This window comes from Ictidomys tridecemlineatus, chromosome 4, assembly GCF_052094955.1.
Source record: "Ictidomys tridecemlineatus isolate mIctTri1 chromosome 4, mIctTri1.hap1, whole genome shotgun sequence".
NCBI classification, from domain to species: Eukaryota; Metazoa; Chordata; class Mammalia; order Rodentia; family Sciuridae; genus Ictidomys; species Ictidomys tridecemlineatus.
Window position 1 is genome coordinate 28711186 of NC_135480.1, and position 26450 is coordinate 28737635.

The 26450-nt window shown below is 49.0% G+C and overlaps 1 protein-coding gene, 1 long non-coding RNA gene and 1 other non-coding gene across 7 annotated transcripts in view; 1 reads left to right on the top strand and 2 right to left on the bottom strand.

Annotated features, from left to right (window-relative positions):
* Positions 1–26450, bottom strand: part of Ldlrad3 (low density lipoprotein receptor class A domain containing 3) — a 253725-nt gene that overhangs the window by 11837 nt on the left and 215438 nt on the right. The gene's annotated exons all lie outside the window — the stretch shown is intronic.
* On the bottom strand, positions 1662–5114 carry LOC144377055 (uncharacterized). Its single transcript, XR_013437622.1, has 2 exons — positions 5006–5114; positions 1662–3033 (listed from the first exon to the last, which is right to left on the bottom strand). It is a non-coding gene; the product is annotated as an uncharacterized LOC144377055 (long non-coding RNA).
* On the top strand, positions 24098–24170 carry Trnav-cac (transfer RNA valine (anticodon CAC)). The gene has a single exon. It is a non-coding gene; the product is annotated as a tRNA-Val (tRNA).

The window sequence follows — 26450 nt, forward strand, 5'->3', positions numbered from 1 at the left end:
TTCTGCCACACCAAGTCCCCAAGCCGTGGTGACTCACCCAGTTCCTCCCAGGAGGGCCCAGGCCTGCCTTGCAGTGTCCACTGAGGTGAGTCGCTGGGCGCCCCGGGAGGTCGAGGAAGGGGCCATCCTCCACCTGCCCAAGGAATCACTGGCAGCGACTGCTACCGCCAGGTCGCAGAGGAGCTGGGGGGACCCACACCGTCTGCTTCCAGAATCTGTGCTCTGAACCAGTCTATGTCACCACTCAGAGAAACTCTTGGCGGCAAAGTCTCCTTCGTGGGGTTCCTGTGAGGGCCACCAGCTGCCTTGTGAATACAGGAAGCACTCTGCAAGGACTTTTTGGATATCTATGAACTAACTTTGAAACACAGCAACGTGGTGATTCACAGCCTCCTCACCTACAGAGAGTAAAATGACAGGAAGAAAAGCTTTGAGAAGGAGCTTTCCCTGCCCCTGAAGCTCCAGAGTACACCCACCTGCTGCTCCGACCTCCCTGGCCATGCACCATTTCATTCTACCCTCACAACCACCCCGGGAACTGTGGTTGCATTTTATTTTCCTGAGTTTACAGATGGGGAAAATGAAGCTCAGAGAGATGAAGTAGCTTACTGAAGGTCACAGAGCACACAAGGGGTACCAAGAGCACTGGAATAAGGTACAGGCTCTCTCAGAACCTCCAGGAAACAACCACCAGTATCTCACACCTGTAGCCTCCGGAACCCTGAGAGAGAGTCGAAAATCAGAAACTGTCACACTGTGCTGCGCAGCTCGTTCCGTTTCCCCTCTCCCTTCCCCGTTTCTTCTGTCCACCTGTCACCCCATCTTACTGCTCTTGCAATGGGGCCCCTCTTCTGAAACACTCCAGCAGATAATTTTAAAAACTAATAATAATAGAAGAGAGACAGGTACAAGAAGGGGGTTGGGGGAGGGAGGAGGGGGAGGTCCTGGGGAACGAGATGGACCAAATTATGCCACGTGCGTGTCTGAATGTGTCACCATGAATTCCACTGTTGGGCATAATTATAACCCACGAATGAAAACTGGAGAGCAGTAAAGATAAAAACTCACATTTTTAAACAGAGGAAGGAAACAGTACTAATTAAATAATATTAACACCTGTGTGTGGGGGAAGAGCTCCAGTAGAGCCTCAACCATTTAACCTCTCTGAACTTCTTTCTCTGGGATGGCGAGGGGCATTACGTAGGGGTACTACGGTCAGACAGGAGTGGAAAAAAATCCAGACAAATTAATCATTTTAATCTTGGCCCCTTCTCTCCTGGGCTGCAACTGAGATGTACCTCCCTGGTCGCCCCAGTTCAAGTTCACCGTGACTGTCATTGACAGAAGCCTGCAGCTCCCTAGTGGGACGTGGGAGCTGCTGTGGGGAGTGCTGCCAGCCACCCATGTGTCCGGGCTTGACAGGAGGCAGGCAGCAGGAGCTGATCCTGAGGCCACTCACGAGGAGCCCAAGGTGGCCCTGGTTGTGTTCTCGGATCCGGGAGTCCTTGCGGCCCCGGGAATAATAATTGGTGCCACTGCCGCTGGGAAAAACCTCATTACCTGCTGAAATGCTGAGCAAGCGCACGTGCGGTTTCTGTGCGCAGAAAACTTTCTGAATAATTTAGGGGACGGGCTGATAACAGAAGCACTGCAGCCCGGGCTCCCGAGGGGGACCTTTATTGACAATGAACAAATTCAAGGCTTCGTGAGATTTCAGACCTCACCACGAGGACTCAGGGCCCCATGGTGTTGAGGGCAGGGACGTTCATCTGGCTCTGGTCCCAGGGCCAGCAGGACCCAATGCCCAGGTATACCTGATGACAATCAGGACCTGCACACGGGTCCCAGGGACCATACCTCCTGTCGGGGCTCCCCAGCCACTGCTGCCTCTGCCCACCCCCCTTGGGCTCTCTGCAGTCTTTCCACACGGCTGCAGGGCGCTCCTTCTGCACCATAAATTCATTTGCTCAAGTCGCTCCTCTGCTCAAAACCCTGCAGCGGCTTCCCATGTGCTGGGCATCAAGCCAAAGTCCGCCCCTGTCCTCTAGGTCCCAGCTTGTCTTGTACCTGGTGCCACTCTGGCCTCCTGCCACTGAGCACCCTCTGACCTCCTCAAACCGGCACCTGTCTCGGGCTTCTGCCCCCGGTGCCCTCTGTAAGAACTTTCTGCCCCCCAACCATGGAGCCCAGCCCCTCATCATGGTGCCCAAGCTCCTCCCGCTGGGCTCCTCCCTCCTCCTCTCCTCTCTCAGTGCTTCTTCTCTAGAGCTCTCTGTGCTGGCCATGTCAGCCTGCAAGACACAGAGCTCCCTGGACAGGCACCCACTTGCCCACCTCGTGCCTGACACCCGCAGGTGTGGGTCCCTCAGCCTCCTGGCTTATAAGAAGAGACAAAAGATTTCATAAAGTGGGAAGCTGCTTCCAGCCCAGGCCTAAAGGGTTTAGGATGTAGCTTCTGGAATCTTCTGGGACCCCAGAGACCTTACAGGTCTTGGGCCTCCACTGGAGGAAGGCAGCCGCCACCAGGTGCAAATATTCTGGCCTTTGTCCCTTCCCACCTCCAGCCTCCTGCTGGTGTTCACCGCTGGCCAATCCCATTGGTGGCCAGTCTCTGTGGCCCAGGGGAGGGGCACGTGGAGACTGGGAGCAGACAGAGTCACTGACAACAGCCAGCACAGGCTCCCTAATCCTCTGTGGGACCCTGCCCACTCCCCTGCCTCAGCCTGGCACCCCTCACCTCAGCTCAACACGGCCATGTTCACAAAGCCGTCACTGTCCCCTCTCGAGTGTCGTGCTCCTTTCTGTGCCCTCCCTCATTCCACCTTTCCCCCAGTGGCATCTTGCTTTATCCCAGCGCCCACTGGCACTCAGGAGGTGAGGGGCTCCAGGTGCCATGGTGCAACCTGCCGGCCATCTTGTCCAGCGCTGGCCACTGCTTCAGGGTCATGCTCAGGGCTGTACAAGGGGAGGTGACTTCCTCAGAGCTGGCACCCGCACCTTCCTCACTCCAAGATGGAAACCAACTAAGATCACCTAAACGGGAAGAGCAAAGGAGGTGTCTTCAGAGCTTGCCACGGCCATGGAGCCGGCCATGGTCACTCGTGTTCTGGCAGACATTGAGGACGGCAGAGGGTGGGGAAGGTGGCCAGGGCCAAGGGAAGCCTGTCGTGGGCCCTGACTGCTGTCTGCTGGCACAGGGAAGCTGGACCTGGCCGAACCTGAAGCAGGGCATCCCAGGCCACGGGTTAGGGAAGCCTATTTGGCTTTCCCCTTTTGGTCCTAAACTGGAAACAAGGATGAACATAGGGAAGCTGTCAGTCACTAATCAAGACCCTGCTTTTGGGGGCTGACTGCTGCAGGGACCATTGCTTGCCTTCCTGGACTGTTACTAGGGATGGAGATCTTACTTCCTGCAAGTCTGTGGCACAGCAGGTTGGGTTCCTGTGGGCTACGGGTCAGAGTTCTCCTTCCTCACAAGGGCTGGCTGTTGTCTGGGTGTTTACTCTCTCCCTGATGATCCAACCCAGGTCCCACTTCTGCGTCTGAGTCTCTGTGACACCTGGGGCCAGTCCAACGCTCAGCTAGAAAGCAGGGATAATGAACAGTGGCCCTGAAGAGCTACCGTGAGGATGAGGGCCGAGCTGATGCACGTGAACACCGGTCCTGGAGTGGGAGGAGAGTAGGAACAGCCCCTCATGTTCAACATTGCTGTCTATGTACACATGAAAGCCAGGCCTCAATGTGAACAAGGACAGGTCTACCTGAAAAGAGGCAGGTGCACGGTGGTCAGGTCTAGGGGTTTGGTTTTGCCAGAAATGACGCAGTGTCTTTGGGCAACGGACTCTACCTTTCTAAACCTCATTTGTAAAATCAGGATTAAACACCTGTAGCCAACACAGACTTGAGATGAATGTGAAAGGCCACTCACTGTCTTAAGTTGGAACCAAGTGAGCCAATGACAAGCTTGCCATTGCACAAAGACCCTGACCCCTCACACTGGATTTTAAAAGGTGGCAGAATGGCAGGGCAGAGGAAGGCAGGAAGGAACTGTAGGAATTCTCTGGAACATGCAGGCTACTGCCTCCAAAGGTAAGGAGGATGGAGCTGGGTGGGGTGGGGGGGAGTCCATCTGGGGCCATAAGCATTCACCCCACCCAGGGGCCCAGATCCTGGACTGACCTGAGCTCAGCACTGGATTTCAGAAACAAAAGACAACACAAGTCTAACAGCTGGGGAGTGGCCCTGGGGGACTCTGACTCCAGCGCTCCCAGGAAGGCCTCCACCAGCCTTCGGCTGCATCCTCACCAGCCTAGAAGCTTCCAGGCACTCTGCTGGCCACTGTACACCAAGGGCATCCTGGCATCCACCCTGATTTTCTTGTTCAACACCAACATCCCGCGGGGCTGAGGGGGCCTTGGCGGATCTCTATTCCAAGCACATCTCTGGTACAATTTAGATGCGGATTGAAAAAGCTTAATTTAAAGGGCAGACCAGCAAATGACTGAATCAAAAGAGAACCACGAAAACCCCACTGAACCATTACCATGGCAACTCAAGTTGCTAAAATTAACCCAAAGGGGGGGGTGATGAGAAAACCCGAGCTGCCCAGCATCAGACGGAGGAGCACACAGCAGGGGCCATCCAGGCCCAGAGCCAGAGGGGAATTAGAGAGCAGGCCCCTCTGCCAAGAAGGAAGCTGGACTGAGGACCAGGAGAGCCGGGAGACACATGCACTGAGATCAAATTCACAACAGAGGAAGGGAAGGGGTGGGGGAGGGGAGGAAGGCCCGAGTCTGAGGACAGATGGGGCAACTGTCTCCCTGGGCATTTTCAGTTCTTATTCTAAGAGACCCAAGGCTTTCTGCCCTCTCCACTTCCCCGAGGGCCGGCCATGGGGCAGATGGGGTAACTGTCTCCAGAAACCATGAGCTCCATCCTTCCAACAAGTGTCCTTGCTACTGGCAATTGGTACCCCTGGCCCCTAAGATCTAAGATGCTTGCTTACCCAGAGAAGAGTTGCTCAGAATCGAGGGGAAGCTGGAGACCCCAAAGCATGCTAAGCGATGCCATACATCCTGGGAGACTGATCTCTGCTCTGAGGAGGAAGGACCCAGTGTCAACCCAGGGGTTGGCTGGTTAATGGCTTCTTTGCTACAAAACAGGCCCAGGGCAGTTACAGGACTGGCTGGAGGGAGAAGCACTTAATTGGCTGTGGAAGGTAGAGAAGGGCATTTTAAAAAAAAAATAGGAATGCAGATTGCTACCAAAACTCAGTGAAGAGGGTAAGTGGGAGCTAGGGCCTGGGTGGCCTTTCTAGAACTCTGCTCAACTGTATAATCGCTTAAGAAATGCCAACAGAAGAGAGCAGCAGAGAGCAGGAGCTCATTGCTACCTCTCCTACTGCAGCACAAAAAAGCAAACGTCAATGAGAGACAGCACGGGAGGGGTGCTGGACTTGGAAATGAGCTCGTGCATTGGAGTCAATGTTCTACTCATTCTAACCTCACTGGGGAGACCTCTAAAGCATCTCTCTCCTGTGCATAGAAGCTTCAGCAAACCCAGGCCTCTTCACAGGACCTCCTGAGCTATTTCTGCAAGCAATGTGCTTAAAATGAATATACACACCTCCCGGAATCTGCTGAATAAGGAGGGATATAAAGAATGACTATTTCTATTGCTTACTGTATCTATTTACCTGGCATATTTGGTGAAAGCTGCAAAATTAAATGCTTAGCAGACATTCTTTAAGCTCAATGGTCAGTTGGCTTCTGGTCTGGTAATAAGGCTTGGCACATTACAATACAATGGTTTATTGAGCCTGCTCTGTCAGCAGCCAGAGCGGAATACTGCTAACTCAAGCGGGATACTCCGATCAGTTTGCGAGTGTGGTGTAATTACCCACAAATAGCATTGCAGGGCAAAGCTAACCCTAAACACTGGGGAGAGAAAAATCGACTTCAGCCCTGCTATTGTCAACGCAAATAAAACCTCATTTGCAAAAGCTGAGAAAACAGATATCATCACCAAATATCAATTATAGTCCTACATTAGCACCCCAGCCAAGTTCCGGGAGCTCGAGGCCTCTGCATTGAACATTGCACAGCCCTAGTTCCTTCCTTTCCTTTATTATTTATGTCCAACTCAGAGGCATGTTATGCTTATTCTGCTTCCAAAAGATGGGACAAGTGACCACTGTATGCTGCATGAATGAACCACCAGACCACTACTCTTAGCTGGTCTCTTGATTTCTGGCCTTGTGTCTCTCCACATTGTCTACATACCATCCAGAAAGTTCTTTTTATGATGTGAGAAGGACCATGGCAATGCTTCCGAGGAGGAAGGCAGGAAGGAACGCAGGAATACTCTGGAACATTCAGGCTACTGCTTCCAAAGGTTGTAAGGAGGGCTGCTCATTACTCAAATTCCAAACTCCTAACAATGACCTAGAGAGGCATCTGTAATCTGGCCCTCGAGTTTTCTACAACCTGAATTTTGAGCCATTTTCCTTTTAGCATCTTGTGCTCCAGCCCAGGGATGGATGGCTGAAGTTTGACTCGCTGACTGTTTTTATAAAGTTTTATTGGTACATTGACATTCACTCATGTAGTGCCTTTGGCTGTTTTCATGCTGCAATGACATGTGTACTTGTGACAGTGACTAGCTAAGAGTAGTAGTCTGGTAGTTAATTCATGCAGCATCCAGTGATCATTTGTCCCATATTTTGGAAGCAGAATAAGCATAACAAGCCTCTGAGTTGGACATAAATAAGATCCACAGAGCCTAAAATACTGACTGGCTCACATGGGCTAACCTTGGAAATTTAGCATACAAACGTGACCATCTTGACAAGGAGACTCACTGCTACTGCCAACAAATGGAGACATCAAGAAATGAAGAGAAATCAAGCACCTCCTTCCTTGCTGCCCCCCACTGGCTCTTGCTTTCTGTTGTCTGCAGAAGCGGGCTACCCAGATGTTCCTACAGAACATAGCAAGTTTGGTCTCAATCTTTAGCTAGGAAGCACCTGAGTGATTAACAAGTCTGTCTGTCACCAAGACCACCCTGGGCGGGAGGACAATGCTGCCTACCTGTGTCACTGTGTCTTCTGAGAGGTGCTTGGGTGTCTCGTATTTATGCTTCTCGAGATGTAGGCTTGGTGGAGACAAGACAAGGTGTCGGAGGCTCCACTCTTACAGGGGCCTCCTGAGCAAGGGCTCATGGAACCTGCTATTCCATAATAGGAGAGTAACTACAGGGTCTGGGGTCATGGAGGATTTGAAGCTACCTGCTCCATCCTTTAAATAAAAATAACAACCAAGTTTCCCCCAGGGCCACTTTAGAATCTACACATCCTTGTTGAAAGCTCTCGAGGCCGGGAAGAGCAGCTGGAGAGTTCAGGCAAGTATTTTAAACATTGATGGGGCTGCGTTAGAACAAGCAAGGGAAGAATCAAAACCTTCAGTTGCTAACAGAGGGCCCACGCTGGCCTCCTGAGGAAGAGGAATAAGCAGATCCACTGGATCAATGGGATACCAACATGAATCCCAGGGAGGACCAGCAGACAGCAACCTGCTCATGCATAAAACATTCACCTAGCACAGCCAGGGCATCCAGAGGCGCTCATTCACCGTTACAGGGTGGGAGTTGCCAGGGAACGGGCAGAAAACTCTGGGAACCTAAGGGCTGCTTGGTGAAAATTTAGTTTTTGAATACGTAATATGCATGCTTCAAAATCTAAAAGGTAAAGAATTTGCAGGGAAAGGTAAGTTGCTTCTCATACCTGTCTCCTAGCCACAAGCTTCCCATCCCAGAGGCAACCACTGGTACCCATTTTTTACTTTCTCCACTTCTTTTCTATGTAGGTTTCCAGAAATAGAACAGGCTTGTATTAGCATACATCTGGAAATTTTTTTTTTTTGTAAATTTTGAGGTGGGTGTGTCAGGGTTTTCACTCAGGGGCACTCAATCACTAAGCCACATCCCCAGCCCTATGTTTTGTGTTTTATTTAGAGACAGGGTCTCACTGAGTTGCTTAGCACCTCGCTTTTGCTGAGGCTGGCTTTGAACTTGCGATCCTCTTGCCTCAGCCTCCCAAATTGCTGGGATTACAGGCATGCATCATCACGCTGGGCAACATCTGGAACTTTTAACACACAAGACAACACCTTGATTTTTTCACTTAATGAAGCACATTGGTACCTATTTTTAAAAAATCAAGTAGCATTTTGTCTATTAAATACCTGCTTAGCAGTTACTATGTAGCACTGACTATATTCCAGGCTCTCCATTTTAATATAACTTTTTATTTTGAGATAAATATAGACTTAGAAAAAAACTGAGAAAATAGTAGAGTTCCCTTAAGCTTTCACCCATTTTCCCCTAATGCCAACCAGAGGAAAAAAAAATCACAAAATCTAAGAACTAACCTTGAAACAATTATATTAACCAAGTTGTAGAATGTATCCAGGGTTTATATCTTTTCCCACTGAGGTCCTTTTTCTATCCCAGCATTTAGTCCAAGATCTCACACTGCTTTTATTTCCTCCAATCTAAATCAGGTTCTAAGTCCTTCCTTGTGTTCCACGGCTTTAATGCTTTGAAGAGGGACGGGAAGTTATCTGGTAGAATGTCCCTCCCTTTGGGCTGATCTGATGCAATTTCACCACTGAGAGGATTATACTGTTGAAGAGAATATCAGAGTATACTCAGTGAATACCACTGGGGAAGCTCTTTGCAGATTTCCTGATGATGTTAACCTTGATCATCCCACATAGACGGGAATAGGACTCCGAGGAAGGAGGATTCATGCAATATTTAGTGAGCTTGCCCTTCTGCCTCCATCATGTGAGGACACAGGTTTGTCCCTTCCAGAGGATACAGTACTAGGGAACCATACAGTACTAGGGAAGAAGTAGCAAAGAGTGGGTCTCACTAGACAAGGGACTTGACAGTCCCTGACCTCAAACTTCTAGTTTCCAGAACTGTGACAAAATAAATTTCTGTTCTTAATAAATTTCTTAGTCTTGGTATTTTTGTTACAGCGGCATGAAACAGACTAAGACATTATTATTTGTTCTGTCGCTCCACTGTTAACTGTTTATGATAGCTGCAGAGTGAGCATGCCATTTGTGGAGATGCGCCATTGTTTATAACCAGACTCGTTTGATGGGCAGGTGGGATCTATTGCCATTCTTTTTCTCTTATAATCTTCTACAGTAAAAATGCTCATAGATGGGTCATTTCACATGTGAGCTACTATTACCTTGACATAGACCTATGAGGCCTCTGGAGCAGTCCTCACACCATCTCTCTGATCTCAGCTCCTGAGGGTTCCTCCCCTGTCCCCAGTGTGGTGGGTATCCTCTAAGGTGGACTCCGACTCTTGCCTCCTGGGATTCATGCCTCTGTGGAGACCCTTTCCTGGGAGTTGGAGACGGGAGTATTTCTCATTTCTGACAAATGGGATATGGCAGCAATAATAAGGTGTCACTTCCAATTCCAGGTTATGAAAGGCTCTGGCTTCTGTTCTCGGTGATGTTCTCTGTTGTTCCCTCACTCGCTTGCCTTAGGGCCATGGGGGAAGCTGCCCTATGGAGACACGGTGGGAGGTGTGCAGCCCACAGCCAGCAGGGAGGAGCCGAGGCCCTCACTCCAGCAGCCCACAAGGAACCCAGTTCTGCAAACAGCTGAGTGACCGAGCATGGTGGCAGTTCCTCCCGCCAACGGAGCCTTTAGGTGAGACTGCAGACTGGCCCATGGGAGGCCCTTGACCTCGAGAGAGACCTTGAGACACAGGATCCATGGACAAAGCATAAAATCATATTTCAGAACAGCTGGGGGTGATGGTGCTTTTACTGGTTACATAGATCTACAACTCATCTTCCTTGAAGTCCTTCCTTCCTAGATTTGCTGCTCCTCTGTCCTGGGATGTCCTTCTATGAGCCCCTGCCGATATCCTGGCTAGCCTCTAGGACTCCATTGGCCACTGAGTCTCTTGTCTTTGATTCCCAGGAAGCTGTCCAAACTCGGCTAGAGCTTCCCACTGCCCATCATCTGATCCACATCCCGCAGGGCTTTCTCTTTCTTGTGGAGCTACTGAGATAGCTAGTTTCCCGTCAAGAAACCCGGAGCCTCTGGAGGGCTGGTCACGTTTACAACCTGTCCCTCTCACTCGTAAGCACTAAGCTCAGCTTTACACATATACATTAGGTACGCTATGATATCTGTAAAGCCAATCAGTAATAATAAGCCTTAAATTATGGGTTTCAGAGCTGCCAGCAGCCTAGTGCTTACACACGCAGTATTAGCTATTATTAGCATCATTAGCACCACTCAATACTTCATGAATGAATGTTTCCCTCTCTAACAAGGATTTAATTTTCTGACTCCCCATGAGCTCCCTCTCCAATTTTAGAATCTCCAAGATATAGGAAATAAGAAGGAACTCTTGACCAAAAGTTGAGGGTCTCTAGCTGAACTCTGAGGCTTCCGTATATCAAGTGTTCCTTCAGGGGCTATTCTCAACCAGAGCAGCAGGAGGACTGCTGCACACCCACCCAAGACCTGTACCAAAGACACAGGGAATCAGGACGCCCAGGCAGGAGTGGAGCAAGATTCAATCCACTCATTTTTCTGAGAGTCTGCAGGCCAACCCCTCCTTCTCCGCAAAGCTCCCCTTGCAACAGTATCTTTGACCAATTGCACTAATTGAACACACAAATGAGGGAGATAAGGGGAAACTCGGCTAATTGTATTTTTCACTGGCTTCAGTAGAAAAAAATCTCATCATCCGTCATGATTACCAACTTCCCTGTGGTCTCAACAGGACAAGCTGGAACACAAGTCATTCTGAAGCATCTTGTTGGCTGGCAGATCAACAAGCTCTTAACGCTCGTTTGATCTTTGAAGGTTCTGAAGGAATAAGAAAAAATGCCGCACACCATTCCGCTCCCTTAGGTTCAGAAGAACCTTCTGCTGCACGCCGTAAGAGAAAGACACTGTCGTTCTAACCATCGATGGTATAAAAGGTGCTGTGGAAACAGCCCTTCAATATGGACATCACTGGAGGCCTCAACAATGACAGGGTGAGTCCCAGAGGCCTGTGACAGTCCTACTCCTCAAGTCACTGTTCAAGGAGCAGAGACAAACAGGACTAGAAGGAATGGGAATATTGGGGTTTTGCTCTTTGAAGGGACCAGCAGCAAGCTGCCTTGTGGGAGGGACACCGATGACGGTCCATAGAGGGTTGGGTCTCACTGCAGGCAGGAATCTCGATGCCCCTGGGGACCACGGAAGGGACCAGGGTTTTGTCGACTTAATTCTAAATCCATGGGTTTCATTAAAATTAAGAAAAGGCAAGTCAAAATGAACAGGATATTAATCTTGAGTCCCAGCAGAGCTTGGAAAATATAAATCCCAGTTGTAGAGAATTCAGGTCACCTGGGAACGAAGAGCAAGACCTGGGGAGCCTGAGGGAAGACAGGGCTGTGCGGTGGGGTGGGGGTGCACCGGGACAGCTGCTCCAGCCTGGAGCTGTTCACTCTCAAGGGATGTCTGCAGAGCTCAGTGCTGACATAGTCTCCTAAGTGGCTGACTGGCAGCAGCTGGAAGGTTCAAATACTGTACCGACCCCCTTGGGAAAACTTTCCTAAATGTAAGCATCAGAGGGAAACTGAAATCATTAAAAAACAAAGAAACAAAAAAACTCCACTGGCAACAAAAAAAACCCCAAATGACAAGTGCGCATGATACTGAGTTGGGGGTGGGGAGGCAGGAGCAGGGGAAGGAGGCACGGGCTGCACAGGCTTGGCCCACTCTCATCTTGGGGCAAGCTGCTCATTTTTCTGTGCCTCAGTTTCCTCATCTTTTTATGCCGCCCTGGGAGAAGGCTCGGACAGAACCCACTTGCAACACCATATTTATGATGGAGGGAGATCCAGGGTGTTCTGCCCAGGGCCTCTGATTTTCCTCTGAAATGCACGTTGTAAAATGCTTCTGTCTCACTTCAGCAAGTTTGCTCATAAATACGTTCAGCCCCCAAATTGCTTTAATTACAGAATGAGGAAATTGCTTCACTTGGCGGAAGGTTCTTCCCAGTTCTGCTAATGGCAGTCTGGTATGTGCATGTGATGAGATTTTTTTTTTTTTTTTTTTTTTTTTTTTACTAAAAACCACTGAGCTTAATGAGAATTCAAAAACTGTGCAGAACCAGCATTCACTGGGGCCCAGCCCAGCCCCTCGAGTGAGCTGAAGCCTCCCCAGAAACTCTGGCTGACTCTGGGTCTCACCACCAAGGACAGGAATGAGGACTGTCTTCACTGGCCATGTTTCTCACCTGGTGGGTGGCATCCTGTGAACACTTGCAAGGGTTAGAGGCTGCATGGATGTCCCACACAGGCCAGGAGTCTGCATCCTGGCTTGCCCAGACTGTGCCATCCTGCCAAGTTAAATTCATGAGCCTTAGTTTTCCTCATCTATAAACTGGGGGACAAGAGTGTCCATCTCATGGGGCATCTGTGAAGATTAGATGTGGCTGGCTGCAGCCCAAGGGCTGCTGTCACTGCAGATACCATTGACACCAACACGTTTCTCACAGCTCCTCATCAGGAGGTATATGACTGGCTAGACACCCTGGGACATCTATCCAGGGTGATCTTGGTAAGGCAATGAAGTCGAATAAATTCCATCTGCTACCAAAATTGAGTTCTAAGATGATTTCTTCTCACAACCCCAGCCTTAAGAATTTGACAGGGAATGAGTGGTAAATAGCACAGGACTTCAGATCAAAAGGATCTGGGTCCAAATCTCCATCTGCAAGTGATTCTGAGCAAGTTCCTCAAATCTCAAGCCCTAGTGGCGGGGAGGATGAAAGAGAATAATGCATGTCTATGGTGAGCTCACCAAATGGCCCTGCAGTGACAAGCTCAACCACGGAAGAGGCTGCAACCAGTATTCTGCTGCTAGGATACAACCCGGAAGAGGATGCCCCAAGAAAGGCCCAGCCAGGAAGGGATCTTGGACACAAGGCTGAGCTGAAACACGCAGATATCTGCACTAAAGTTGAGCTGTGCTGATTCACCCAAATAAACTACTCCAAGGTATAGTTGGTCAGACCACAACCTGGACCACCATGCATGTCCGGGAAGCTAGACATTTGCAAAATCAAAAGCTCAGAAAAGTGCTACTAGTGACTGCCTTGTTTGTATGTTGGAAGGGGTTATTTGTTTGGGGAGACTTTGCTAACAGTTTGAGGAGACTATAACACAAGGCAGCCAGCTAAAAGTTTAATTGCATACAGTTGCTGGCTGTGAGTTCCTTTCCCAAACGGCCTCATGCATATTCATCACTGTAATTATGGTAGTGAAAAATTCCACGACTAATTATTCCATGCTCCCCATCTTTCACATGCCTAGAATTTTTGCATAATTACTGTTGAAATTAATTGCAAGTTAGTTAATTTTATACTTTGTCCTTTCAAAACTTAATTGAAAATTAACTTAAAAGATACCAAATGGAAAAAGAAAAAAAAAGAAACAACAACAAAACACAACCACCACCACCACCCGTCACCGGCCATTAAGGCAAAGCTGGTGTCTCAGATTTTAAAATGCCATCTGATAACTCCTAACCTGAACGCAGGTTGTGCACCCCATGCTATAAGCACAGGCCGGTCCCTTAATCGTCTCGGAAGTCACACCTCTACCTTTTTACACAGAGCAGTGGAGACCTGGGATGGACAGAGAGGCCTGCCCAGGCTCTGGCCCTCTTCTGGTGCAGGCTTCTCACGTTGGGATTCAGCAATTGCATTTCCGGCCTCCAAAGACAACCGTATGTGGTTTCCATTGTCACTGCATCTCACTTCTACCCCCAAATATCTAAACTACATCAATATCTCAGGGCCTAACTGCAGATCGGCCTGAAAGAAACTTCAGTTTCATGCTTCACAAAACAAGAGAAAACATTTCTTTCCCCCTGTTCTATCATGGCATCCCGTTTCCACAGACAGATCTTGGAGTTGGTCCCACTAATCTGCTTGGGACCAGGAAGAAAACATCTCTTAGGCTCCTCTTCTGAAAGGAACGCCAGTCCCAGGCTCATGACCTCATCCAACCCCAACTGCCTCCCAAAGGTGCACCTCAAATACCATCACGCTGGGGGTCAGGGCTTCCACAAGTATAGTCCACGACACAATTAAACAGCCCCCAAATAGAGAGAGCAGGCAGGTACCAGTGCCATTTTTCTCAAGTCATGTTTTAATTTTCACGTGTCTGGCTTCCTTGGAGCTTTGGCATGGCATATGTTACTGCCTAGGGCGTGTCCCTTGTCCCTGCCTGTTCTTGGTTTGGGCGTGAGTGTGAGTTTCACTGAATTTCAGCCCCTAATGCAGTGCCTGCCACATAAGGAAAAGCAAGTTCAGAGCACTTAAGAATGTCCCTCAGTGGATGGCACAGCTGGCACCGGGTGCCAGGCGTTCCCTTTCCACCACCCCGCGCCGCCTCTCCTGCATCCTCCTGCTTCCCTTTCTTCTTAACCCTCAGTCCTGAAACCATCTTATGATGGACTGAATGTTTATATTCTCTACAAATTCGTCTGTGATACACTGGCAGTGGAGACTCTGGAGGTGGAGTTGGCTGAGGTTACGGGGCTGGGGGATTAGTGTTCTTACGAGAAGAGACACCAAGGAGCTCGTCCTCTCTTCACATGAGGACGCAGTAAGAAGGTGGCTGTGTAATGCCAGATTCGTGGGACCCCAATAGACCTCCAGGAGCTGAATCCGATGCGATCACACAAGAGTCTTTATTGCAAGCTCAAGCCTGGACTCACAACTGTTCCCGATGCAGCGGTCCCAGGAGGTGAGCCCCGGTCCTTTGTTCAGTGAGATTTTAAAGGTTTTGGGGGGATACTCTATGCGTCACAACATCACACAGCAAATCATTTCACACCGCGGGAAAGTCAAACAACAACTCTTAACATTGATTAGCACATTCACGGGCGGGAACAAGTTGGGTAGGGGTGATTGGTTAGTAAAAGCGGGGATTCCTTTGAACTGATTGGTTTAAGCCACGAGGGGAGTATGTGCTGAACTACATGGTTTCCCAACATGTTATCAACCACCATGAACTACCGGGGGATCATCTGGCATCCCAGGTATTCTCCCTGTCTCATGCTGATTGGTGGTTGCTAGGGGGTTGCTATGGGTCCTCACCTAGCCTAACTGAATCAGGACACCTGGCGCCTCCGATCTCTCCTGTTATTCACAGACAAACAACTCAGCAGGGTGGGAATGTGCTTAGGAGTGCTCTGTGGGTTTTTCCAAGGACAAAGATCACGCTCCCTTCCTTGGACAGGCTTTGCTCTGAGGTAGAGACGGGTTTCTCAAAAATGGAGTCACATCAATTTCTCAGCTGTCCATCTACAAAAAGGAAGGGCCTCACCAGGAACCTCAGTTGGCGGACCTTGAACTTGGACCTCTAGCTTCCAGAATTCGAGAAATAAATCTCTGCTGTCAAAGCACCTGGCCCGGGGTGTTTGGTCAAGGCAGTCTCAGCAGACTAAGATTGTGACAGAGCAAAATGGGAACATTAGCAGTTTAAGGGCTGAAAGGCTGTGACTTTGCATGCTGACACACAGCAGCTCTGCTTACTGACATCTAACCATAGAGGCTTGCGGCAGCAACAGAAGGAGCTGAAGAAGGAAACAATGTAGGGGAATAGAACGATTTCCCTTTAGGCTTAGTGCAGTAAAAACCCCTAAGCTGTATGAGCTAAGAGTCCCGAGGCTGTTGTCAAGTCTGTACTCATATAAGGAATGTGAACACACCCTCCAGTAGAACTGCACCAACTCTTTTGTCCATTTACCTACAAAAGTAAAAGCCCTGCTGTGCTCAAGGCTCCAACTTTGGGAATTATCCCTCTGGCCCATGGCACCTCTAACATAGTATTGCTTCCAAATCTGGGTGTCCTGATCCTCATTTTCTGCTCTAAGACTGCTCTGCAGTTGCACTGAGTAACCTTGATTACTAACCTCATGCATTAGGGACTGACGCAGAGTTAAGCTGTGAGCATAAAGGCAAAGGTAAGTAGAAACCAAGTCAAGAGGGAGAAGTGTTAGTAACACTGAGGACACTGGGAGGGCCGCGGGTAAAAGGCTGAGGGTTAGTGCATGCTAACCTGGAATTTCCAGCCGGAATGAGCCACAACGTGTACCGGTGGGGACTACAGCTCTCTGCAACCCCTAACAACAGACTAAGGAGCCTCATCTAGAGATAGAGAGATGGCTACGGCTTCAATCACACCATGGAGCAGAAGAATGAATCAGCCTGTTATTGAGTGGCGGGTGAGGAGAAAGGGGTGGGAACCAATTCACACAGCACAAAGCCATTGATTTTTTTTTTTTTTGAGTCCATAAAAGTATCTCCTTTAAAGGTGATGTTAGCAACCTAAGTCTTCGGCAATTTCAAGACAAAGAACTCATCCTCCAAGAATTCGTAAGATTTGGGACTTGTTTTTATGACCCAGGATCGAATTACTGAAGGGCTCCTTCATTGTTCAGGCTCCAGAAACACCATGGTAGTTTAGGAAGTTAGGTGATGCACCTGTGTGTCAATCTATCCCCAAATTGTGTACATACAGGCTTCCATTCCAGGTAAGTGCATGAACTTTGGTTGCAAACCCAAATTAGACAGGTGTTCAGACCCAGCCACAGTGAGAGCATGCTACAGGAAGCCGGGATGCTGTCAGGTAGCCTTGCAGATGGACAGAAGCCCAGTCATGGGGTGTGTGGCAAAGCTCTCAGGTGGGCATCCTGAAGGCCTGGCTCTGGGAGCAGAATCGTTCTGCTTCATGGGGACATCAGGTGCAAGCAAGACCACGCAACTGAGGTGCAGATTCACCATGGTCTTGGATCTCAGGAAGTCGGTCCCCACTGCTTGACACGGAATGGTGGGTTTTGTTTTGTTTTGTGGGGGACAAGTTTGTTCCATAACCATAATGATCATAATGATAAGGATAATAACAACAAGGGCAATAGCAAAGATGGCAGTGGTGGCCGCTAACACTCAGTACTCACTCAGTGCCAGATCCTGAGGGCTTCAGAATGAGTAAGCATGACTGACATCCCCACATTAGTGAAGGGGGACCACGACACAGATAGCCGTGCCCAGCTGCAAAGGGGGGCTGCCCGGATTCCACCCAGGAAGCTCCTGAGTCCATGCTCCTAACTCTGCCACCTTGTCCTTTACCCAGTGCTCAACTTAGTGCACAGGGAGAACTCACAAATAACTGTGAAATAAAAGATGGCTCATGTACTCCTTTTTTATAATCCTGAAAAAGTTACTTCCATTTTTGGATGAGGGAAAACTAAAAAGCCACTCTCCTAGGAATGAACCAAGAGTTTAAAAGAGGCAGTTTTGAAAAACAAAACAAAACAAAAAAAACCCCACAGAATTTTCTAGAAAGAAATTTTCCTTTGCAGACAGCAGTGCTTGACTGCAAAGAAAAATGCCCCAAAGAGCACTCAATTCCCAATGTTTCATTTTCTTGAATGCATAAGGGCACAGGGACCGACAGGGTTCAGTGCCACTCTCTTTACACAGTCCACAGCCGAGTCTCTGCGCTCAAGTTCCTATAACTGATAAATCCAAGGATTCTGGTTGCTCTTAAGTAGCTAATCAAAGAGAAAGCCAGTCCTTCATTTGAAACCTTCCTGAGTGCACACAGAGTGAGCTGGGCCCTGGAGGATGGCAGGGGAATATCGCAAAGGTTAAGGCAGGCCAGGCGCCTTCCGTGTAGCGGGAGGGATTTGGGTAAAACCATGTCGGCGTGGGGGATTACCAATTCCTCCCTAAACAAGCGGGCCCAAGCAGTTATATTTGCATGGTCTTAGCAGAACATGACTGTCTGTGGAGCTAAAGGGCCCCGTGTGCATTGCTAGCTAGAAATATTTAACGGATTAGGACGGCACGCACGAGCAGACAGACCTGATTTAGGTTTTTCACATGATATGAACTCCCCAGGGTAAAACCCCAACATGCTGGCATCATTCCAGGTTAAGGCAGGAGATAAAACCGGAATAATTCAGGCTGCTCCATTCATTCCCAACCAAGAAAGAAAGCGCTCCTTATAGCTCATTGTTTCGGGATTAGCGTATGTAATGTTAGCACCCGGCTGAATACCGATGAGATGAGGCCTCACTTCATTAAGCATCTGATATGGTTAAACTGCCACCCCCTTCCAAACCCTACACGGGCAACCTGTCCTACAAATAGGATGCAAAAGTACACTCTACTGGTTGTTGATGAGCTTACCCTCTCTCTCTCTCTCTCCTTCAGATCATTTTAAAATCAGAAGGAAAAAAAATGAACTTTTTTCTCCAGCTCTCTTGTGACTTAGGGTAAGAAAAGAACACACTTTCTATCATTTCTACCGTTCTTGACTTGTGCCAAAGATATTAAATAACTCAGTGAAGCCAGATGTATCCTGCTCCTGCCAGAGCTTATAGAAGCAGGTCCAGCTACCAGGCAGCCGGAAAAACAGAGCAGCAATCTGTCGGGATTTAATTAGGCCAGTGTTTTGGACGGGGTAGACTTGCAGAGGTGCATGCTTCATTCTGGTCTCACGAGTGGGGGGATCTCCCTTTTCTTTACTCTCTGATACTAAACACAAGTAGATACAGACCTGGGAATTAACAGGTATGTTGCTGGCTCTCACGACCTGCCTGCCTTCTGCCTGGCCAGGTGTCTGGTGTGACTGAGGTGGAAAGCCATGAAGAGACTCAGAATATATTTTTCCTTAAGAACAAGGGCTCAAGATCTGGTCAAAGCAAATGCACCCAGGTGCTGGTCTGCTAGATCCAGGGATCATGGGTGCAGCTCCTTGGTCTGGCTTTGAGAATTCTCAGCCATTTTCTCCCTGTTTTAAAAATGTCCGATTTCTATTCAGTTATTCTTTCCATGCTCTGAGCCTTAATAATGAAAAGCTACTTGAATGTTCAAAAGGGATTAGACGGGGAGACTTCAGGGGACAATAGAGGATCAGTGGGAACAACATAAGTGGCCAATAACGGGATTATTTGGACCCTGCTCTGTAATGAGCAGTGGTGGGGTGTGGCCGTAATTGGCATTCCCAGTGTGCTACTGGTCCACAAGAAATCGGGCTCCATGAATAACGCACAACACCAACAACCCTTTTTAATGATTCTTTTAGGAGAATACAAAACTTTCCTGGCTGACTCAACATCTTGCCATTCCTCCCACCACTCCTCCTAATTCCCACTACTACTACCACGAATGTCGATGGGGACAGCAGCTGCGGCTGACACGTACTGAGCCTTTCCAAAGGCAGTATCTTTATGAAACATTTTATTGATCCATTTTTAAAATTTTTTTATTTGTTCTTTTTAGTTATACATATGAAAGTAGAATTTTGTTGTTGTTGTTGTTGTCGTTTGTTTTTTGGTACTAGGGATTGAACTCAGGGGCACTTGACCACTGAGTCACATCCCCAGCTCTATGCTTTGTATATGACTTAGGGTCTCACGGAGTTGCTTAGCGCCTTACTTTTGCTGAGGTTGGCTTTGAACCCATGATCCTCCTGCCTCAGCCTCCCAAGACACTGGGACTACAGGCGTGTGCCACCTCGCCTGGCTGTAGAATGTATTTTGACATATCATACTACATGGAATATAACTTCTTGATTCTTATAGTTGTACACGTGGAGTTACAATGGCCGTGCATTCATTAGGGACATAGGAAAGTTAGGTCCAATTTATTCTACCGCCCCCTCCAATCGGATGAACCTCCACTTCCCTGCCCACCTACTGTGAGTCAGCGTCCACATATCAGAGAGAACCTCTAGCCTTTGGTTTTTGGGGATTGGCTTATTTCACTTAGCCTAATAGTCTCCAGTTCCACCAATTTCCTGGCAAATGACACGATTCATGAAACATTTTATAGGAATCATCTATCTCATTTCCTTTTAAGTTCAACTCTACAGCAGAAATCTGGTAATTGCTCCCACTTTATAGATGGTAAGACAGAGGCCACAAAGCGACTTAGGAATTTGCCGGAGGCGGTTAGAAGTAAGGCAAGCCCAGGGAGGATGAGTTCACTTCACCGACCACTCTCTGGATCTCTTTGGTCTCCTGCCGTCTCCACCTGATCAGCAAATCTGAGCAAGCTTGTCTGTCTCTGCTGTCACCTCCTGTGAAGGAATGGTGCTTGCCATCCTGGTGGAGATGATCAGCTGTCCAGTGAGTGAAGGAACATATGAATCAGAGGGTCAAGGCTGACGGACTTGAGATCTGGGCCTCCTGAACACGGGTCCCGATTTAAGTGCCCCACTGCTTAGCAGCACGGTACGAGGCAACCAGACTCATGCCAGCTCTCTGGCAAGGACTGTGGACTGTAGTTGGGGACCCCTGGACCCATGCAGAGCAGGACTGATTCCAATCAGCAAGACTCCAAGTGTCTGGGAAAGGACTGCACCCTGCAGGGACACCAGGTTTCAAACAGGCACACCTGGGTACGAAGCCACCTGGAAGACACAGTGGGTGTCAGGGTGGCTGACAAAGGTTCTCGAATACCTCCTTATAGGTACACAATAGGATCAGGCTTCTCTGTGCTGTTAAAGGCTAGACTTGGCCATAGGGCTTGTTTGGCCAGTGAAATGTGAGTGGTCCAGCTCCCTGAGTAACTAAAAAGAGAAGAACTTGCTCTACTAATCCATAAGCGACTTGCAGGGTAAGCAAGAGAGACCTCTGGTGTTTAAAACTGCGGAGACTTGGGCCTATGTGTTACCACAGCATGACCTAGCACACACTGACTGATACAGAGGGGTAAGCTACACAGACAAAATATCCATGCTGTGTATCTAAGAAGCTTATAATTTAGCAAAACAAAAAACCATGCACTAATGGAACAACAAAGGGAAGAGAATTATTATGTGAGCAACTAGGTGCTAGATACAATACTAAGAAAATTTGTATAAATTATTTCATAATAATCTCTCTTTCTTTAAAAAAAACCCACTTTTTAAAATTATACATGGACACAATATCTTTATTTTGTTTATTTATTTTTATGTGGTGCTGAAGACCGAACCCAGTGCCTCCTATGTGTGAGGCAAGCGCTCTGCCACTGGGCCACAACTCCAGACCCAGAATAACCTCCATGTCACTATCCCCAGTTTACAGGTTCCCCCTTCTATAAGGAAAGACACTGAGCAGTACAACAACATTCCCAAGGTCTCTCAGCTCGGAAGTGAATCAAGCCTGTCCCATCTCTAGCATCTCAGAACTCTTTCTGATGGTTAAGTCTGGAGATGACATGACTGAATTGTGAGAGCTGACGCTAACCAGTGGATTAATCCACTTGATGGATTAATCCTTGGAAAGGACAACTGTACTGGGTGATAACTGCAGCAGGTGGGGGGGCTGGAGGAAGTAGGTCACAGGGGGCCTGCCTTTGGGGTTTATACTTTGTCTCTGGCCTCTCTCCCTCCCTCTCTCCCCTCTCTCTCTCCTGCCTGGCTGCCATGAGCATCTCTCCTCCACCACACCCCTCCACCATGATGTTCTGCCTCACCTCAGGCCCAAGCAACGGAGTCAGCTGACCGCGGACTGAGCCTGAGACCGTGAGCTCAGAGAACCTTTCCTTCCTCTCAGTGGTTCTTGCCGGCTGCACTGGTCACAGTGACACACAGCTGACCAACACACCCCTTCTACCCAGTGGCTCTCCTGGCCAGTGACAGGGACCAGAGCTGCTGTCCAAGCAGGAAGGGGTGAGTGGGGAGAAGGCGGGGGGAGGCTTCCTGAAGGAGGTGGGTTTCATTCCCAATCGACTCTTGGAATGAGTGATGCTTGGAGGAGGGGAGTTGAGGAGGAACCTGAGACACTGCACAGCGCACGGAGGCCGAGGTCACCAAGGCGGGTGAAGAACGAGGTGGCCGCGTGGACAGAAAGGAGGAAAGGCACAGGCCGCCGTGCCAGGCTTTAAACCACAGGCTGGGGCACCGTGACCTCCCACCACAAAGGGCCTTGCTGCAGGGTTTGTGAGACTGTTCTGGCAACCACACGTGGGATAGCAGGAGGAGGGAGAGAGACGCAGGGCGGCCAGAGGTGCTGTGTGGGTGCCCCGAGGAAGGGCCTGGTGCGGACACAGGCTACGGAGATGGAAAGCCAGGTGACAGCCACCTCCATGAACCGAGGTCCCATTAGGTGCCACAGGCCGGGCAAAGTGACTTGTTCCCATCATTTCAGAGCATTCACAGCAACCTCGGGGACACAGTGCTGTCCCCACAAAGAGGAAGACGAGGCTCCGAGAGACTCTGGCGTTCCCAGGAGGACACAGGTGACTTCTAGGAACAGCTCAGAGGTGCTGTTTTGAGAGCATGTCTTAGGATTATTTAATTCCTGAACCCCAGTACCACCACGACCCCCATTTTGCAGAAGAAATAATGGAGCTCAGGAATCTGGGTGACAGGTCACATCAGCTGGTGAGGAGCGAGGCCCAGCCTCGACTGTCTTGTTGGGCTCCACGGCCCACTCTCTGACCACTGCCCTAGGAGAGCGTGCTGCTGGCCGCTACCTGCCTGGGAGCATGTGGGAGGGTCTCATCTCAGAAAAGCAGCCACCGCCACTCAGCCAAAGGGTGCCAGGGAGACGGCTTCAGAAACACATTCTGCATTTGGAACTTACAAAGGACGGTGCCCACATCTAGTCCCTGGACCTGACCCAGGTCTCCTGGGAGAGTAGGAGAAAAGCAGATCCATGCTTCTCGGCTTCCTTTGAAGACCAAAGCGGCACTATATATCATTTACCCCACAAAAGGCCCTTGTGATGCTTTGTGTGTGACCCCAACCCATTGAGATGGCACCTCTCCGACCTCCTCTGGTTTGCGGTAGACGCAAAAACCCAGGATTGGATTTTTCAATAAATCACTCATCCTGCAAAGAAAAAAGTCAGGTCACCAGCTTCTGAAACGTCGCCCCACATCTGTGTTTCCATCATTAAAGTGGATCCAAGAAGGAGAGAGGGACACAGAGGCATCCTGCCTGCCCGGGCCATCTGCTGCAAAGCGGCAGATAGTTGAAAGAGGTTCTTCTCTGGCATGTGGCTCGCTTCTGAAGGGCAAGCGCAGCTGCAGCCCACTTGCTCCCACAGGCACATTCTTGAAATTCCGCTTTCATTTGTGCAAGCCACTTGTGCCCAGGATTTAAAGAGTTGAGTGGCTGGTTGTCTGGAGCTTGAGAAAAGAAATGGCATTCTTGGACCCTTGTCTCCCAGAAACAATCCTTTCCTGCTATTTTAGTCCAGTCTCTTTGATAGGTTACCTCCAGATCTCTAAATAACATGCTTATAGTCCTACTTCTTGATTTCTCGGATTCAGGAATTATCTGCTGTTGGCCCATTCTGGAAGATGAGGCTTTAGCTCTCATTTATCACCATCTCTGCCATCGCCACACACGTGATCCTTTTCAAGCCTCCTGGTTCGATGGCAATTTTAGATAGTCAATGTCTTCGTTATCTGGGTCAAGAAAACGCTGTTCACGGATGGATCACACAGGCTATTGTGACTGGAACACGATTTTTCCTAGGAAAACTTTGTGTTTTCCCTGAAGTGAACAGCACCTGTACCCCCGGCCCCCATCCCGGCCCATTGGTTCAGGGGTTTCATATATTTCTCCCTAATCCAAACACAAAGCCTTCCCCAGCTTGTGAGTTTTCTCTGGATGCATTTAAATCCATGGAGTGTTTTTCAGTTTCTTTACACAGAAATCTCTCCCGGGGCGTCTGACTCACTCCCTGGGAGTCTCGGAGGCCCTGCACCCTCGTCCACGACATGCTCCTTAGCCAGGGTCCCCATCTCTCCTATTTGGTGCCTCTCTTTTTCTTGGTTTACTCCCTTGGTCTCAGTGAAGCGTATTTATCAGCAGTTCCGGACAGGGCTGTACGGAGGTAATGTCTTAATCATCCCTCCACGTCTCCTGAGGGCAGAGAGTGTGAGTGGAAGCGACTTGCTGCAGGGCTGTCTTCTCATGCCCAGTGTGGCTAAGAGGCTGCCTGTTATTTTGATTCTTGAATCTTTACATTTTTATGGGACTGTGGCTGTGGCTCAGCGGTAGAGCGCTCGTCTCACACGCGTGAGGCCCTGGGTTCGATCCTCAGCACCACATAAATAAAATAAAGGTATTGTGTCCACTTACAACTTAAAAAATACATATTAAAAAAAAAAAGACCTGATTTTATGTGTGTGCGTGTTTTTTTAGTGCCCTTTCTAGAAACCTGTAGGCTTTCCTTTCTGTCCAGGGCTCTGAAATGTGATGATGGTGTTCCTGGTGGGCTTTGCTGTCATTCAGGGAGTAGATGAGTCCTGCTCTCTCTGAAAACCAGGGTTCTCTGGGCTCAGGGGAAATTGTCTTCAAGTTCTCCATTTTCTCTTTTCTGTCTAGAATCTCTAGTATTTGGATGTAAATCTCCTACCAGGCTCTCTGGTTTTTCTTTTTTGTTGGAACTGGGGATTGAACTCGGGGGCACTCAACCCCTGAGCCCCATCCCCAGCCCTATTTTTTATTTTCTTTAGAGACAGGGTCTCACCGAGTTGCTTAGCGCCTTGACATGGCTGAGGCTGGCTTTGAACCCGAGATCCTCCTGCCTCAGCCTCCTACACTGCTGGGGTGACAGGGGTGCACCACTGCGCCTGGCGGACTGTAAGTGCTGAGTCCACTCAGTCAGCTACTGTGCATCTGCAGATTCTCCAGCTTCCATGTTTACATTGCTACTTCTCTCCCCCTCTTCTTGGTCCTTAACAGATTCACCCTGTAAAAACCATTTTAGTTGATTTTTAGGAGAAACAGAAGTCCATGCTTGTGTTCAAGTTGCCTGGATTTTCAGGTGAGTGACGCTAACGGGATTCTCTGCAGCCTGTGCTGTGGCTTCTGGTCTGTGCGGTGTGTGTGTGTGTGTTTGGGGGATGAACACGGGGCCATGAGCAGGGAAAGGGTTAGCTTCGGCTCTGGTTCCTACTCATTACGATCTTGGTCTCGTTGGTGGCCTCAGGATAAGCACCACCCACCCCCTGTGCACTCTCAGGGTTCTCAGTGGGATCAAACAGGATAATGACTGAGAGCACTTCAAAACGCAGAGATCACTACAGAAACACAAGGCTTTGCTATTACTTAAAAAAACCCTCCCTTTCATCTCCTGGAATCCAATCTGAAGTTATCTTCAGGAGAAATGCTGGTCTCTAATAATCATACAAATCACCCTTGTGGCATCCAAAAGAATGACCTCCCGTCACACAGACGTGTGACATGGGACAGTGTCTCTCACCCCACCAACACGGTCCCGGTAGTTGCCAGAGGCAGCCAGGTTCCCCTCACCCAAACACACACCCGGAATCTCAGATGGCGTTCTGAGAAGGGGGCGGGAGACCCAGCTCTCGTTCGAGGGATCCGCTCCTCCATTCTGGGTCTGTTTCTCAGCTCACCTCTTGTCTTTCTCCAGGGAGGTCAGAAATGCAGGAAGAAGGGAGACCAACAGAGTGGAGGAAGGGGATTGGTGGAGGAGGGAAAGGCTCGGGAAAGTCCTGGGGAGTGACATGCCACATTACGCCATGCCAAGTGCAAACACATCACAACGAATCCTGTTTTTACATGAGATTAGAATACGCGAATCAAAATGATAATGATAATGATAGAAGGGAGATCCTAGAGTGGGTGGTTGGAGGAGGAAGGAGGAGAACTAAAGGGAAGGAGACTGATAACACTGTGTTATGTGCATGTGCAAACACGGTATAATGAATCTCACTTTGATGTACCCTCACACTGCATCAATAAAAATAACACAATCAAAAAATGAGCCGGGTGTGGCGGCACACGCCTGTAATCCCAGCGGCTCAGGAGGCTGAGGCAGGAGGATCACAAGTTCAGACTCAGCAATGGCAAGGCGCTAAGCAACTCAGCGAGACCCTGTCTCTAAATAAAATATAAAATAAGGCTGGGGATGTGGCTCAGTGGCCGAGTGCCCCTGAGTTCAATCTCCAGTACCTGCTCCCCCCAAAAAAAAATTGAATTAAATTAAAAAATAAAAAATAAATATAGGAAAAGGAGTGATTAGACACATCCAGACCCGGGATGTTACAGCCATTGAAGAACAATGGGGTAGAGGTGCCAGAGGAGACACCCACGGTATGTTAAGTGATAAAAACGAGAGGTGGGACCAACCATGTGATTTCTTTCCTATAACAAAACAGCAAAACCCTGTGCACACGGAGGTGTTGATTTACAGGCCTACGTGTTTGTATTGCATAGACACAGTGACACACGCGTGCACAGAAGTGAGCCCATTCTCACCAAGCACGGCGGTCGCTTCTGGGAAACAGGACGGGGTTAAAGGACTCGTGCCTTGTACTCTACACAAATCTGCGCAGTCTGATCGGCCTCCTGAAATGTACA